This window comes from Chrysochloris asiatica, unplaced genomic scaffold (genome assembly GCF_000296735.1).
Source record: "Chrysochloris asiatica unplaced genomic scaffold, ChrAsi1.0 scaffold00024, whole genome shotgun sequence".
Classification (NCBI taxonomy): domain Eukaryota; kingdom Metazoa; phylum Chordata; class Mammalia; order Afrosoricida; family Chrysochloridae; genus Chrysochloris; species Chrysochloris asiatica.
This window is the reverse complement of record NW_006408542.1, coordinates 21,432,304-21,448,871: the sequence shown is the minus strand read 5'-3', so window position 1 is coordinate 21,448,871 and position 16,568 is coordinate 21,432,304. Positions and strand designations below refer to the sequence as shown.

At 42.8% G+C, this 16,568-nt stretch overlaps 1 pseudogene; it reads left to right on the top strand.

The window, feature by feature from the left end:
• The first annotated feature begins 3,142 nt into the window (after positions 1-3,142).
• The window catches only part of LOC102827471, a 25,320-nt pseudogene continuing 11,894 nt past the window's right edge, over positions 3,143-16,568 (top strand).

Here is a 16,568-nt window from a genome sequence, read left to right as displayed (position 1 = left end):
TTCCTTGCTCATAATTTGAACATATTATGAGGAGGGACCAGTCCCTGGGGAAGGACATCATGCTTGGCAAAGTGTAGGGTCAGCAGTCAAGAGGAAGCCCCCAACGAGATGAACTGGTACAGTGGCAGTAGCAATGGGCCTCAAGCGTAACAATTGTTAGGTTGGCAAAGGCATGTTTTGTTGTGTTGTTCATAAGGTCACTAAGAGTTGATACTAACTAGATGGCACCTAACAACAATTAACCCATTACTTTGAAGAGACAAGCATTTTCCTTGACTTGAACAATCTCACTCCTGTTGGAACTTTGAGCAATTGCATACGTAAGCTAAGTCAAATTGTAGCAATTTATACCTGCTCACAGAATCAAACATCTTTTCATCTGTTCTGTTCTGGCCAACTCAGCCATTCAAGCTAGTCAAATGGGTACCAGCTGCAAATTTGGGAGTTGATACATAATCCTCTGCCCTTCAGATCAGTTGGCCTCTTCACTTTCTCAGCCCTAGTCCAATATGGGGTAGGTCATTGCCCCTAATCTCAGGAGTTCATACAATTCCCCTAAAGTACTGAAGAGCCAGCCCTTCTTCTTCTCTCTCATCCCTAGCCACTGTGGGCCAAGTCAACAGGGCCCAGTGGAGCATGCCCACCTCTTCATTGCTATGTTTTCCCTTTTTTCACTCAATAAATAGACCCAGGTGGTCACCAGTGAACATAACAGACTATCTGCTTGCTGACTCCTTTAACTTTTGGTCCTAGAAGGGGGTTTTCTCTGATGAGTACAGACATTTCCTGCCTTGATGCATCCAAGGTAAATAACTGACTTGAAGACTTGAAACTCCAAAAGTCAGTCTTTCCGACTCCCTCTCCCCCTTTGGCAGGCCTTTCTTTCAATTACAAATCTGTTCTCTCTGCAATTATGGGTGGGTCTGCATGGCTTTTCAAATGCAAATGTTCTGGGTGGGGCGCAGTGTTCTACCTAAAGCTCTGTTTACAAGGGCTTAAAATTTAAAGCCTATTTCTTCTGCGCAAATCCGAACTCCCTTTTAGCAAAAGCTGAAGGTGAGTTTACAAACTCTCTGTAATCATAATCTCCAAAATTCATTTCCATCACACATGTATATCTATTTTATAATACTTCTTGTTGTTGTTAAGTGCCATCGCGTTGGTTCTGACCCATAGCGACCCTGTATAGGGTTTGCAAGGAGCAGCTGGTGAGCTTGAACCGCCTACCTTTTGGTTCACACAGACTTTTGCAGTCCAGTGCATTAACCCACAGCGCCACACCAGGAACAAACAATATCCATAATATAATCAGATAAACACTTAACCTTAGACACATAACCCCATTTTGAAACACTCAAGTTCAATTTTTTTTCTTCTTCACCCTTTAACTGGAGTCCTGGTATGCGCTGTGGGTTAATGCGCCACACTGCAAAGCCGTTTGAAATGCAAGGTTGGCAGTTCAAGCTCATCAACTGCTCCTCGGAAACCCTATACAGGGGTCGCTATGGGTTGAAACCTACTGGATGGCACTTAACAACAACACCAACAACACTTTAACTAACCTTATTCATATGCATATGGTCTTGGGCCCTGGACAGGTTGGATCCAGTAGGCGCTGGTCCCCTACCAGCCATCTTATTGACCCAGTCTAATATTAGTCCTATGTTGTTGCTGTTGTTGAGTACCCTGTATAGGGTTTCCAAGGAGCAGCTGGTGAGTTTGAACCACCGACCTTTAAGTTCAAACAGCTTTGCAGTCTGGCGCATTAATCTACAGCGCCACACCAGGACTCCATTATTATTATATTGTTGTTAAGTACCATGGAGTCGGTTCCGACTCATAGGGACCCTGCACATGGTTTCTGAGGCTGCAAATCTTTACGGGAGCAGAAAGCCTAATCTTTCTCCCGCGAAACAGCTGGTAGTTTCGAACTGCCGACCTTGGGGTTAACAGCCTGATTTGTAACCACTACGCTACCAGAGCTCCTTCCATTATTATGGCTGTGTGCCGTGGAGTCGGTTCCAATTCATAGCGACCTTTTACAGGGTTTCCGAGGCTGTAAATCTTTACAGAAGCCAAACACCTCCTCTTTCTCTCGCGGAACAGCTGGTAGTTTCGAACTGCTGACCTTACGGTTCGCAACCCAATTTGTAACTAATATATTATAGGACTAATATTAGACTGGGAAAATAAGATGGCTGCTAGGGAACCAGGGGCCTACTGGATCCAACCTGTTTGGGGTCCAATACCAAGGTGTGGCACTGTGCGCCAGACCGTAAAGCCGTTTAAACTGCAAGGTCAGTGGTCTGAGCTCACCAGCTGCTCCTCGGAAACCCTATAGAGAGTTGCTATGGGTCAGAATTGACTTGATGGCACTTGACAACAAACTCAACAATGATATTAGTCCTGGGTCACTCCGGAAGCTGCAGCATAGCACCTGTTGCATTCCCTTTAGCCATTATAGGTAAGAATACGCAAAGTAATCATTTAAGAATCAAAAGTTTCACTTCCCATGATCCTTCATTCTTTCTCTTATAAGACCCCATGCTTTTATGAGTATGGAGTCATTACAAGGAATCTCACTCCTAAACAGTGAGGAGGCTGACTTCCTCCCACTTCATAAAGTCGGAAGGAGAATCAAACAACAAATCAGCCCCAGGATATGAGGCAGCGGTCAGACATGTCTCCACCCTACAACCTTCTTTGCCCTCTTTGTACACAAACCATCCCTCCCCACAGCACCCTCAACTTCACATTGTTAGGGTAAGGCGATGGGAGGAAATTACTGAGGAAAAGATCAGTAGTGGTGGGTGGGGGTGGGTGAGGTAAGATCAATAGAACCATAAAATAACCTCCAAATACAAAGGACAGAAGGGCTGAATGTGGACAAGAGATTAAAAAAAAAAAAAGCCTACTTGTCAAGTAGGAAGAATATATAGAGACAAAAACAAAAAAAAAAACCCAAAAAACTATCTCCCAGTATGTCAGGGACCCAGAAGAATTTGTGACCCTCCCTCCATATTTGTCTACTCAGCTTCCTCCTAACTAGTGTTTAGTGCAAGCACAAAAATCTCCAATGACCCCAGCCTGGTGCCACCAGGGCAGACCTGGTCCTTGAACCAGGAACCTGACAGACGGGCACATGCGTAGAGTTCACAGGTATGTCAAATATCCCAGATACTTGCCTCCACAACGGGCTTTATCATGGACTGCAGCACGCGGATGCAGGAAGAAAAACAGACACCCCTCTTGAAAGAGGAACTACGCAATCAGGAAAGCCCACCCCTTACTTAAATAAAATCTGGTGAAACTGCCTCTGCAGATTAACCTTTTACTACCGCTAACGAGATGGATTTGCCAAGTGGCAGCATTGATGGACTCAAGCGTGCCAACAGTAGTGAGGTTGGCCCAGGATCGGGCGGTGTTTCGTTCTGCTGTGCATAAGGTCGCTATGGGTCGGTACCGGCTCGATGGCATCTAACAACAACAAAAGTGGTGGTGGTAGTGTGCCGTGGAGTCAGTTCTGAGTTGTAGCTACCCTGTATAGGGTTTCCGAGGCTGTAAATCTTTACAGGAGCAGAAAGTCTCTTTCTCCCGCAGAACGAACGACTGGTAGTTTCGAACTGCTGACCTTGAGGTTAGCAGCCAAACTGGTAACAACTACGCTATCAGAGCTTAATGTGCTGCACAGCAAAGTTGCTTTAAACTGCAAAGTCGGCAATTCAAGTTCACCAGCAGCCCCGTTGGAAATCCTATGCAGGGTCACTAAGGGTGGGAATAGACTCAATAGCCCTTAACAAACATACCTGGTAGCTCTGTAGGATAAGCACAGGAACACAAGGTCGGTTTCAATCTTACTAGAATTAAAATTCACCAGCCACTCCTCAGAAACCCTATCCAGGGTCACTATGAGTTTGAACTGACTTGATGGAATTTAACAACAACAACAACAACAATTTTAGACTGTGAGCACAGAGAGCTCTGCCCTCGATGGCTCGTCTTCCCTGCAGATATTTTTCCATAATCTAATAAACCTCTTTAATACTATATTTCATAACTTTCTAGTCTTTTGTAGCCCAAATTGACAACATCTGGGTTCAAAATGGCCACACAGAATTCACAGACTATACTCATGATTATGAGGTTTATTAGGGAGGTGAACAAGGTACAATTCAGGATCAGAAACAACCCAGGATTCAGCAGTTCTCCAGTCAGAAATGCCTCTTCTCCACACAGTGGAATACTATGCTACCTTGAAGAATAATGATGAATCTACAAAACACCTCATAACACAGATGAGCCTTGAGGACATGATGCTGAGTGAAATTTTGTTGTTGTTGTTAAGTACCATGGAGTTGGTTGCGACTCATAGTGACCCTGCACACGGTTTCTGAGGCTTTACTGGAGCAGAAAGCCTCATCTTTCTCCCATGGAACGGCTGGTAGTTTCGAACTGCTGACTTTGAGGTTAGCAGCCCGATTCGTAACCACTACGCTACCAGAGCTCCTTTTTGTGAAATTAGTCAGGCATGAAAGAACAGATATTGCGTAAGTTCATTATTGTAAAAATGTAAGAAAAGACTTCCATACTAGTAGAATAATTCGTTGAGGGTTACCAGGGGCAGGACGGAGGGGACAGCAACTCACAAGTCAGGGTATAGACGTATGTTAACTCAGGGGACAGGGAGGGCAATATATAGGAGGGAAGGGCAATGCGCAACAAGAGGGCGGGGAGAGATGCCAGGAAGACAGGGAAAGACTCTGGGAGGTATACATGTGATAAATGGGATAGAGATAGACTGTGATGCATGCATAGCCTTAGAATAACAAGGTTCTATGGTAGGGTGCCAAAAACCAATAGATCTGTTTTGGAAGAAGTGCAGCCAGAGTGTTCCTTGGAGGCCAAGATGGCCAAACTTCAGCTCTTATACTTCGGACATATTGTCAGGAGGGAACAGTCACTGGAGAAGGATATCATGTTTGGTAAGGTGGAGGGTCAGAGAAAAAGAGAAAGACCCCCAATGAGATGGATTGGCTAAGTGGTAGCATCAATGGACTCAAGTGTGGCAACAGTAGTGAGGTTGGCTCAGGATCAGGCCGTGTTTCGTTCTGCTGTGCATAAGGTTGCTATGGGTCGGTACCAACTCGATGGCACCTAACAACAAAATGGTGTGGTGCTGTGGGTTAATGCACTGGATTGCAAGGTCAGTGGTTCAAGCTCACCAGCTGCTCCTTGGAAACCCTATACAGACAGGGTCACTATGGGTTGGAACTAACTCAATGACACTTAAAAACAACAACATGATATAGGGAGCGAGACACAGGTTGAAAGAGAGTAAAGGAGAGGAAATAATGTTAAGGTGCTTGAAAGATTTGTGGCTATTGGGTTCTCTTACCTAGGTTATGAATCAGAGTGCGAGCCTCAAGGTCAACAGTTCGAAGCTACCAGCTGTTCCATGGGAGAAAGAAGAGGCTTTCTTCTCTCGTAAAGATTTACAGCCTCAGAAACGCGGTACAGAGTCGCTATGAGTCGGAACCGACTCCACGGCACATCACCACCACCACCACCACCACCTACTAGTGTAATATAGACATTTAAGTGGGATAGATGGATAACTAGGGAAGATGATTACAGAAAGCTGTAAACTGGTCTTCAGCCTATAACAGATTGGATTATCTAAAAGGGGTCTAGATTGTACCCTGGAAAACAGGCTTCTTGTTAAGCCTTGGTGGAATGTAAGGCCTTAAGTGGAATCCGGAGCCCCACCCAGAACCTTCAGGGGTGGGACATTCCCAGTTGAAAAGACTTGCAGACCAAGAAGATACTTCTTGAAAGAAGATCAAGGGGAAGGGTGGGGGGGCAAGGTCAGTGGGTGGGGGGGTGGTGTTGGGAGTTGGAGGGTAAGAAAAAAAACAACAAAGCAGACTGTTTGGCTGTGACATTATCAAGCAAGTTGTTTGCCCTGGAGCCATCAAGGCAAGAAGGTAAAGATGATTACACAATTCAAAGAATGTAATCATTATCACTGAATTGTACATGTAGAAAGTGTTGAGTTGTTGTTGTGAAGTGCTGTTGAGATGATTCCAACCCATAGTGACCTTGTATAGGGCTTCCGAGGAGCAGCTGGTTGAATTAGTGTATGCTTATGCAAAAAGGGTACAGAGGCTGTGTCTAACCTCTGACTTCAGGAGAATCACGATCAGCATTAGCCCTCGAGGGATTCCTAGGAAGTGAAGGTCAGACGTGCCTCCACCCTCCAACCTTCCTTACCAATTCTGACACCAACTGTCCCTCCCATAGCAATCTGTTTCTCTGTTGGGTTCAATAATCCATTGCAATGGTCACACCAAACTCATAGACCATAATCATGATTACAGAGTTTATTAGGGAAGTTAACACGTTACAATTTAGGATCAGAAATGTTCAGGATACAGTCCTTTGCTCTGAAGTTTCTCTTCTAAGCTGTGTTCACAGGCACACTCTCTCTGGTCTTGAGCTTTTCAGTCATATAATCCCTTGGTCTCTGCCCTGCTTAAGCAAGTGTTATAAGACTCCTTTAGCACTACTGATACATGCCCAAAGGGCATGCCACCACCACATTATAAGCCTCAGCCTGAAGGTGCTTGACTCTAGCTTGGTGGGTCAGCAAACCCAGTTTTCCTGATTATGTGCCTGGAGGCACCTAACTCCACAATCAAACCTCCTGCCCCAAGGCATTCAGCTTTATAGGCTCCGTGGGCCAAGAAGTCCATGGAACTGCCCTGTTTCATGCTCTTGGTTCTGCGCCTCTGCTGCTATGCTTCCCCAATGTCACAGCCCTCTGTCTCCTGGATTGAAGAAGTTCACAGAGATCTTGTGGTCCAAAGGATGCACTTCACTCCTGACTTTTCTTTCTTAATGATAGTGACAGCTTCTGTGATTGCTCAGGATGGCAAAATTGACCAATACCCATGTTAAAGTCCCATACACCAAATTTTTACGGTCCTACCGAGTCCTTTAAAGTCCTGATGTGGCGCTGTGGGTGAATACACTGGACTGCAAAGTTGGTTTGAACCATAAGGCAGCGAGCGGTTCAAGCTCACCAGCCTTTCCTTGGAAAGTCTATACAGGGTTGCTATGGGTCAGAAGTGACTCAAAGGCACTTAACAACAATGCACTGAGTCTTTTAATGGGAGTTACAAAGACTATGGCTAAAAGAGCCATATCAAGTAATTCAAACTGTACCACAGTTTTGCTATGCATATGAGGGATACCTCATTTTACTAAGTTTGACTTTATTGCACATCTCAGATATTGCATTTTTTACAAATCAAAGATTTGTGGCAACCCGGGGTTAAGCAAGACTATCTTCACCATTTTTTCCAATAGCATGTGCTTACTTCATGTCTCTTTGTCACATTTTAGTAATTCTTGCAATAGAATTCATTGTTGTTGTTAGGTGCCATTGGTCAGTTTCGATGTAGAGAGGAGACCTTGTATGGGTTTGCAAGGAGTGACTGCTGAGTTTGAACCACCAACCGTATGGCTCAAACCGACCTTGCCTACACCAGGACTCCAACAAAATTAAACCCAAAAACCAAACCCATTGCCACTGAGTCAATTTCAGCTCATAGTAAACCTGTATAGTGTTTTGAGGCTATAAATCTTTACAGAAACGGCAAGCCTTACCTTTTGGGGGCTGAGCTGCAGGTGGGTTTGAACTGCCAGCCTTTTGGTTAGGAGTGCTTATTTGGGCTTATCTCCGCGTTACCAAGCCTCCTTAATAGACTACAGTATAGTGAAAACATTATGTGCACTGGGAAATCAAAAAATTCGTGTGACTTACTTTTTTGCTATTACTTTGACTGGTGTGGAACAGACCGGGCAATGTCTCGAGGTCAGCTTGTACCTTAAATAAAAGGTTGAAAAAAAAAAGTAGGGTCTTCAGCAGCTGCTCTTTGCACATCAGCCGCTTGGGGGAGACAGAGTGGCAGACTCTGGGCGAGGAGGGGAGTTTTCAGCGTCCGGTACAGCTGAATGCTTACACAAAGCTCAGAGTCTCACTCAGCCGCTACTCCCTTCTCCCTCTCCCCTCTCCACAGTCCCTGAGCGGGATTCTGCATGGTAAAAGTCAGAACCAAATACAGAAGTCCGCCCTGGAAGCTTGTCCCCATTGCTCCAGGTGGGACGGCTTTAGCTGCTGGACAGCGCATGACCACCAGGGGGCGCTCCTGACCAAGTACTGATACCAATTCCGTCTTGCTGCCCTCAAAATGTGCAACCTGCGGCTATGAGTTGCATCTTCTCGCCTTGCTAGCTATCCTGTTTAGTTGCCAGCAGCCCCTCACTCTCCTCGTCCTGGACTCAAGGGCAATAGCAAGTGGAGTCAGATAAATGGTTTTAAAGCAGGGTTACCAGGTAAAATATAGGACTGATGAGTCAATCGTGAATCTCAGATAAGTAAGGAAAAATTTCATAGTTTATTTTTGTTGTTGTTAGGTGTCCTCAAGTAGATTCTGACTTATAGAAACTCCATGTACAACAGAATGAAACTGTTGCTATATTTGAGTCCATATTGCAGCTACTGTGTCAATTCCTCTCATTGAGAGACTTACTGTTTTTTCCCCGACCCTTTTTTAAACCAAGCACAATGTCCTTCTCCGAGTCCTGGTGTGGCGCGCAGTCCTTTGCACCAGACTGCAAAGTTGTTTGAACTGCAAGGTCACCAGCTGCTCCTCGGAAACCCTATAAAGGGTCTCTATGAGTTGGAACCAACTCAACAGCACTTAACAACAAAATAATATCCTTCTGTGACAACATGTTTAAAGCATGTGAGAAGTCTCACTATCAAAGGAGCATTCCGGCTGTACTTCATCCAAGATAGAATTGTTCTTCTGACAGTCCATGGTACAGTTATTATTCTTTGCCAACATCATAATTCAAAGGCATCAATTCTTTGATTTTCTGTATTCATTGTCCAGCTTTCACATGCAGATGAGGTGATTACAAATACCATAGTTTGGGTCAGGTGCACCTTTGTCCTCAAAGTGACATCTTTGCTCTTTAAAAACATCTTTTGTAGGAGATTTACCCTAAGCAATACATTGTTTGGTTTTTTGATTGTTGCTTCCATAGCTGTTGATTATGGATCCAACTAAAAGGAAATCCTTGACAACTTCAGTCTTTTCTCCATTTATCATGCTGTTGCTGATTGGTCCAGTTGTGAAGATTTTTGTTCCTTTATGTTGAGATGTAATCCTTGAATCCCCTTTGCTTTCAGCAAGTAAGGTGTATCGTCTGAATTTTGAAGATGTCTTCCTCCAGTCCTGATGCCGCATTCTTCAGACAGTCCAGTTTCTTAGATTATTTGTTCAAATACAAACTGAATAAGTATGGTGAAAGGATAAAACCCTGAATTAAAACCATTCAGTATCCCCTTATTCTGTTTGGACTAATTCTCCTTGGTCTATAGGCTCCTCATGAGCACAATGAAGTATTCTGGAACTCCCAGTCTTTTCAGTGTTATCCATAGTTTGTTATGATCCACAGAGTAGCTGCTTTTGCATATTCAGTAAGCACAAATAAACATCCTTCTGATAGTCTCTACTTTCAGCTAAAATCCATCTGATGTCAGCAATGCTATCCCTTGTTCCATGTACTTTTCTGAATGTGGCTTGAATTTCTGACAGCTTCCTCCTGATAGACTGCTACAACAGTTCTTGACTTGAACTTCAGGAAAATTTTACTTGCATATGATATTAATGTTATTTGAGGGAGCCTGAATGCAGTTATTTTGAGACCAACCATCACAACTCTCTTAAATGTCTATTTTCCTTAAGTTTCAATTTCTCCTTTTCCTCCAGATGTTGTTGTTGTTGTTGTCAAGTCAAGTCGGAACCGACTCATATCGACCCCATGCACAGCAGAACGAAACAATGTCCGATCCTGGGCCAACCTCACTACCGCTGCCACACTTGACGCCATCAATGATGCCACCTGGCTGATCCATCTCGTTACGGGTCTTCCTCTTTTTCTCTGACCCTCCATCTTACCCAGCATGACATCCTTCTCCAGCGACTGTTCCTTCCTGACAATATGTCTAAAGTATGAGAGATGAAGCTTAGCCGTCCTGGCCTCTAAGGAGCACTCTGGCTGCACTTCTAAATTCCACCCCCAGGCAAGACCTCACAAAAGCCCATTTCCTCTACAGCTAACACCTCCTTAGCTCTATCCCCTCCCAAGACCCTCATAAAAACCCTCAGCCTGTGTGTGGGAGTACTTCTGACTCTGGTCAGCAAGGCCCTCTCAGGTGTATCTTGAATAAATCTTTCCTAGCTGTTGAGTCACATGCTCTGTCTCCTTTCTCCGTTGACTCTAACATTACTTTTAGTTGGTTTCCACATTCTGTTGGGTTATCTTTCTTGGTAATGAGCACAAATATGGATCTCTTTCAGTAGATTGTCCAGGTAACTGTCTTTCAAATTTCTTGGCATAGATGATTATGGATTTTCAGTACTGCATTTATTTGTTGAAACATCTCAATTTATAGTCTGTCAGTTCCTGGAACCTTGGTTTTCACCAATGCCTTTAGTGCAGCTTGGACTTCTTTCTTCAATACCATCAGTTCTTGATCATCTACTACTTCCTGAATTGGCTGAACATTGAGCAATGCTTTTTGGTGTTTTGACTCTGTGTATTCCCTTCCATGGTCTTTAGATGGTTACTGCACCATTCAATATTTTGCTCATAGAATCCTTCAATATTGTATCTTTAGGCTTGAATTTTTTCATCAGTTCTTTTAGCTGAGAAGTGTTAAGCATGTGATTCCCTTCTGGTTTTCTAACTCCAGGTCTTTGCACATTTCATTATAACACTTTACTTTGTTTTCTTGAGTTGTCATTTGAATTCAAACTCCTCTATTCAGTTTTTTAGTGTATCTCACATAGTGTTTTGCTAAATCTGGTAACTCTAGTTTGGACTTACACCCTTTGATTCAGATTCTAACTTTTCCATTCACTGAATAATTAATTCTCTTAGCTTTTCTGAGTCTGTTTCCTTATCTGTAACATGAGTAATGATACCTTTTCATAGGGTAATGTGAAATATTATACCAGGTAAACAAACAAACAAGTCCATTCCCAGGTAGTCAAGTCCGACTCATATTCTGTCTGATAATGATCCTATATGGGAGTAGACCTCCCAGTCTTTCCTTTAGAGCCACTGGGTTCCAACTACCAATCTTTCAGTTAGAATAGAACTGCACACTAGGGTTTACAGAAGGAGACAATCATCTCCTTCTGCAGAGCAACTGGTGGGTTTGAACTGCCAACCTTTCGTTTAGTAACCAAGCACTTAACCACAGCCATGTGTTTAACCAGTGAGTCACCAGGGCTGCTTGTGTTCACTTAAGAACTCAATAAACCTTAAAACATTTTCTATTCACTTACTAAATCTTCCTGTTTCCAACTCTGAAAGTAGGAGATCTTCTTGTAGAAACTGGGTGAATGGAAACCATCTCTATCCACCAAACCAACTGTCTATCTTAGCATGGCTTTATCCTTCCACTGTCTTCATCAATATAATTTTACTATCATAGGAAACTGTTGCCAAGAGTGATACAAGTTGCAAATAACTATTGTTCATTCCAGGAACTTTCAGGAAGACTTATTTAAATTGCCAGGGACCTGTGGCAATGTATGAAAATATCTTGGTTATCAAAAGTGGCATCTAATGGATCAAGGTCAGAAATGTAAAGAATTATTGAGCCCCCAAGAGGAACCCTAATTTAAATGAACATCACACGGCAGGGCTGGCAATTCAGACTTACTAGGCACTCCTCAGAAATTGTTGTTCACCTGACTCAACAACACTTAACAATAGCAACAGCTTTTAAAATAAACTCTATAATCAAGAAAAAAAAAGAGAAAAAAGAACATCAAAGGTTCAACTCTTCAATAGGAAATATTAAACAACACGATTTTTTCTAGACCTTGCTTCCAGACCCTTTCCTTACTATGTCAACTAAATCCTGTTGTTGTTAGGTGCTGTTGAGTCACTGTTATTTATGAGGACTCCATGTTTCAGAGGAAAATTGCCCCTAGGGTTTTCTTGGGTGTAAATTCTTAAGAAAGCAGAGCTTCATGTCTTTCTCCTTCAGAGTCACTGGGTGAGTTGGAACTGCCAATCTTTCAGTTAGTAGCATGTGATACTAACCAGAGCTCCTTATGTTAAACCTAAACCAATATAATAGATCCTCACCCAGTTCTAATCAAGGCCACCATTGAAAGGTCCACCTTAACCCAGGCTTTGCCATCCTTCCTCCAAGATGCTCCTAAGACTTTTGAATTCATGCTTTCATCTCCATGATGAGAATAAATTCCATTTTGTCTTAAAGTCACTGTGGTGGTAATTTTGAGGAGTCAGTATCTGATGGGTGCCTTTCTGCACCACCAGGTTGTAAGGTCTACAACTGATCTGGGAGTATGGTGTGAGTCCCAGGTTTCCTGGGAATGGCTCATCCCTTCCAGTATAGGCATTCTCCGCATCCATAGCCTTCTTCTCATTCCTTAACACCTGCCTGAGCAGTCAGATTCTGTTGCTTAACTGAGTAAGACCTAAGCTGAAACACAGGAGACTTGTGTCCTGTGTTTGTAAGGAACTGTCTGGGTGACTTTGGCACATGTATTCCTCTTGAAGCACAATCCCAGTGAGGAAGCCTCCACTGGTGAGATACAAGATGGAAGAAGGCAGCTTTGAAAATGACAGAGGCTAGGAATGGCCCCCATCTTCCACCCAGTGAAGTTCTAGCTCCCTGGCCAGCCTCATTGAAAAACAACTGAAAAATAGAGAAAAGGGAGAAAGAAAAGGCACCCTATCCCTAACATCTGATAACATCATGGTGCTTCCTTCTAGCCTGTTGTGTATGTAAATAATATAAGATCATATCCTAAGTACAATTTCATTTTTCTGTTCATCATGAGGATGTTTACTCATGTTATTAAAATCTCCCTGAAAAAAGAATCAGTTTAATGGCTCCAAATAATTGGATTAAAGTGATATAACATGGTGTTTACCTAAGAATTCTTCTATTATGGAACAGCTGTTTCTAGTTTTTGACTATTGCAAATAATACTGCAAGGAACATCTATTTGACTATTGTAAATAATACTGCAAGGAACATGTTTGAATACAATGCTCCCATTCCATGAATGGGGTTCTTTGGTGGATGGTTAAGTCTACCATTAAACAGTTTGTTATCAGACAACAGACAGCAATTCATTTTTGGATGCTTTATGCCCCAGCACTTAGTCCAGAGCTTGGCACACAACAGGTTTTAAAAAATGGTTGACTGAGAGAACAAACAAGATGGCGGATCGGGTGGGGGTGCAGTAAGGAGCTCTGTCAGCAACAACACAGAATACAGGACCAAACGGGCTCAGGGGATTGTCCCAGAACTCTGAACCACATATAAAGGAATATTTAGAAGGTTGTAAGGCTTACAGCTAGGGTAATTTGTAGCAGAAGCAAGAAATCCATTGCTTTCTAATTCAAGACACTCAGCTGCTCCAGGAGCCACCATCTTGGGTGAGATCAAGTGGGGGAAGGATCAGAGCAGTCACGGACACCTGACAGAACCATGGAGATAAAGGTGTGGACGTTCTTTTCTTTTGGTATCTGTTCATTGGTCCCTTGCTGTCTGTGCACGTCCATTCTGGTGACTATAGGGGTGTCTGAGCTAGTGGACACCACAGCCCCACCTTCAGAGGCTTCTACTATGCATGCGCACAGATCTTGAAATTTAAAGTGACAGTTTCCACTTAAAACCAAATGACGACAACCAGCCCTGAACTGTTTATAACTAGAAAAAAGGCCTGAACAGGGATTGTGGAGAGGAACAGGTAAACAAAAAAGGAAATAGGCCAAAAATTAAATCCTAAGTTACGTCAAAATGACCAACAGTGGCATCTTGAAATTTCTCAAGAAGAAGAGTGAAAAGGGAAGCCCATTTCCTGATCATATCTACCTGGAGGCAATCAGAAATTATAAAAAATACCAAAATACATATCCATCTAAGTATTAAGGCCACAGATAACTCCTGAATATGCCCAAAAAACAGAAGCAGATGACCATATCTGCATATGTCCAGAAATGAGATAAAGTGACTGAGGCAAATGAGCTGGAAGTAGACCTACACTCGATACTGGAAGATGGGCAGGCTTTGGAAATGCCCAAGAAGGAATTCAGAAAAATGATTATAAGATATATCAAAACACTGCATAATGGAGTTGAGAAAAATAAGGAAGAAGTCAGGAAAGTGCTACAGGAACAATCAAATAAGATAGATACAGCAATGGAAATGATTCAAAACCTACAGAAAGAGGTCCAAATGATTAATAATAGAATATCAGAAATGGATAGTACAATGAAAGGGCAAAGGAGTAGAACTGAAGAGATAGAAGCCAGAACTAGTGAGCTAGAAGATAAATCTCTCAACACTACTAAGATAGAGGAGCAAACACAAAAAAGGATAAAGAAATCCGAAGAAGGCCTAAGATTCCTAACATAAGAATTATTGGCATTCCACAACAGGAACAATCACACAAGCCCACAGAGGAGATAGTTGAAGAGCTTCTGGAAAAATTTTTTTCTAACATCCTGGAAAGTAAAAAGATAAGCATTCAAGAAGCTCAACGAACTTTAGGATGGATAGACCCTAAAAGATAATCACCAAGACATATAATAATCAAGCTCTCCAAAATCAAAGATAAGGACAGGATCTTGAAAGCAGCTAGGGAAAACAGAAATATAACAAAGGCAAGCAAATCAGATTAAGCTCAGATTTCGCAACAGAAACCATGCAGGCAATAAGGAGGAAATGGGGAGACATATATAAAACCCTGAAAGAAAAAAAACTGCCACCCAAGAATCCTTTACCCAGCAAAGCTGTCAATCAAATACGATGGTGTAATCAAAACATTCCAGGATAAACAGAAGCTAAGGGATTTTGCCAAAGCCAACCCTGGTATGAAGAACATCCTAAAGGAAGTTCTGTGGACTGAGAACCAACAAAAACACACAACAACTACAGAATGACGTACATGGCAGCATGATCCTAAACTCAATCGACAAATGGAAGAGTCAAGAACAGAATAAAATTATAAGAACACAGGATATGGGAGGTCAGTCTATGATCAAAACAACTACAATGTGAAAACAGGTAAACACAGAGGAACAAAGATCCAGGTGGTGGGAAGGTCAGGTAGATTACTGGATAAAATAGACTGTCTTAAATGGAGGGTAGAACTAATGGAATATAAGGTAACCACAATGGGGTTGGGGTGGGGGGTTTAGTTTAGGTGTTGGGGAGGGCAGTACCAGAAGGGGTAGGAGGCAGAAGAACAAGACAGATAGGGGAACACTGAGACAGGTTTGCATGGTCTAGTGGGACAGAGGTAAATAGTGATGCATACTCAACCTTGGAACAATAGGGCTCTGGGATACAGGGATCTCTGTATAGCTTGAAGAAGGTAAATAATACTAAAATCCTTGACTGCCTTATGAATATTAGTTTCCCTTGCCTACTATTGTAAAATAGACACTTGAGTAGGATAGAAAGCAAGATTGGGAAACATGATCAGAGAAAACTTGTAAGCCCGCCTTCAGCCTATAACTGATTGGAATACCTAAAAGGGGTTCTACAACTTGTCCAGTGAAATAGGCTTTGTGCAAAGCCTTTACAGAGTATAGGACCTTCGGTAGAGTCCTGAGTCCCATCCAGAGCCCATGGACAAGGACTTAGCCACAGGGGGTTAGAGCTGAGAGTGAAGCATCCTGCAGATATGAAGTGAGGGGAGATGCACAAGAACACCCAAACTTGTATACAGTAAGTACCCTTTTGACATAGCCTCGATGGCTCAATATTCAGAACTTGACTAGAGGAAGATTAAAAAAAAAAAAAATTTGATATTTTTTTTTTTTTTTTTGGATAAAGGAAAACAAGGGTAAATTGCTTCAGTTTGATGAAACTGACCTATACTCAGGGTGGTATTTACTCTAAATACCAACAGAGAGGGAAAGATTCTTCACATCAAGTATCAATGCTATGCTCTCTGTACACAGGGTAGATAGGCATGGGAAATTTAGATATTGGCTACCTAAAATGAGGGGGCAATAAAGGCATGAAGTGACTGGCTTACAAGGTATCAAGAGGGTGTTTAGTTTAAAAGTATGGGAGGAAAGAAAGATTCCCCACGGAATAGTTGTCATCTTGTCTAAATGGGTCTGGTGAAAAGAGATGGGGATAAGATTCGTAAGATCCAATAGGGAGTAACTGTTATCATGACTAATTGCGATCATCACAATTGTAAAGGTAGAAGTTTTGTAACAAGAACAGGGGAGTGGTTAATCGTACAGTCCAGAAACAGAGGACCCTAGGACCATCAAGAGAGAAGTGCACAAGCAGAATGCGGGACCTTATCCAGAGAAGCAGCAGTGCCAGAGATGGAGGCAGAGATGGGGGCATGGAGAGGGGGAGTGGCTGAGGACTCTAGATTCATGGACTAAGAAGAGAAGGACTAAGAGCTGGTGGC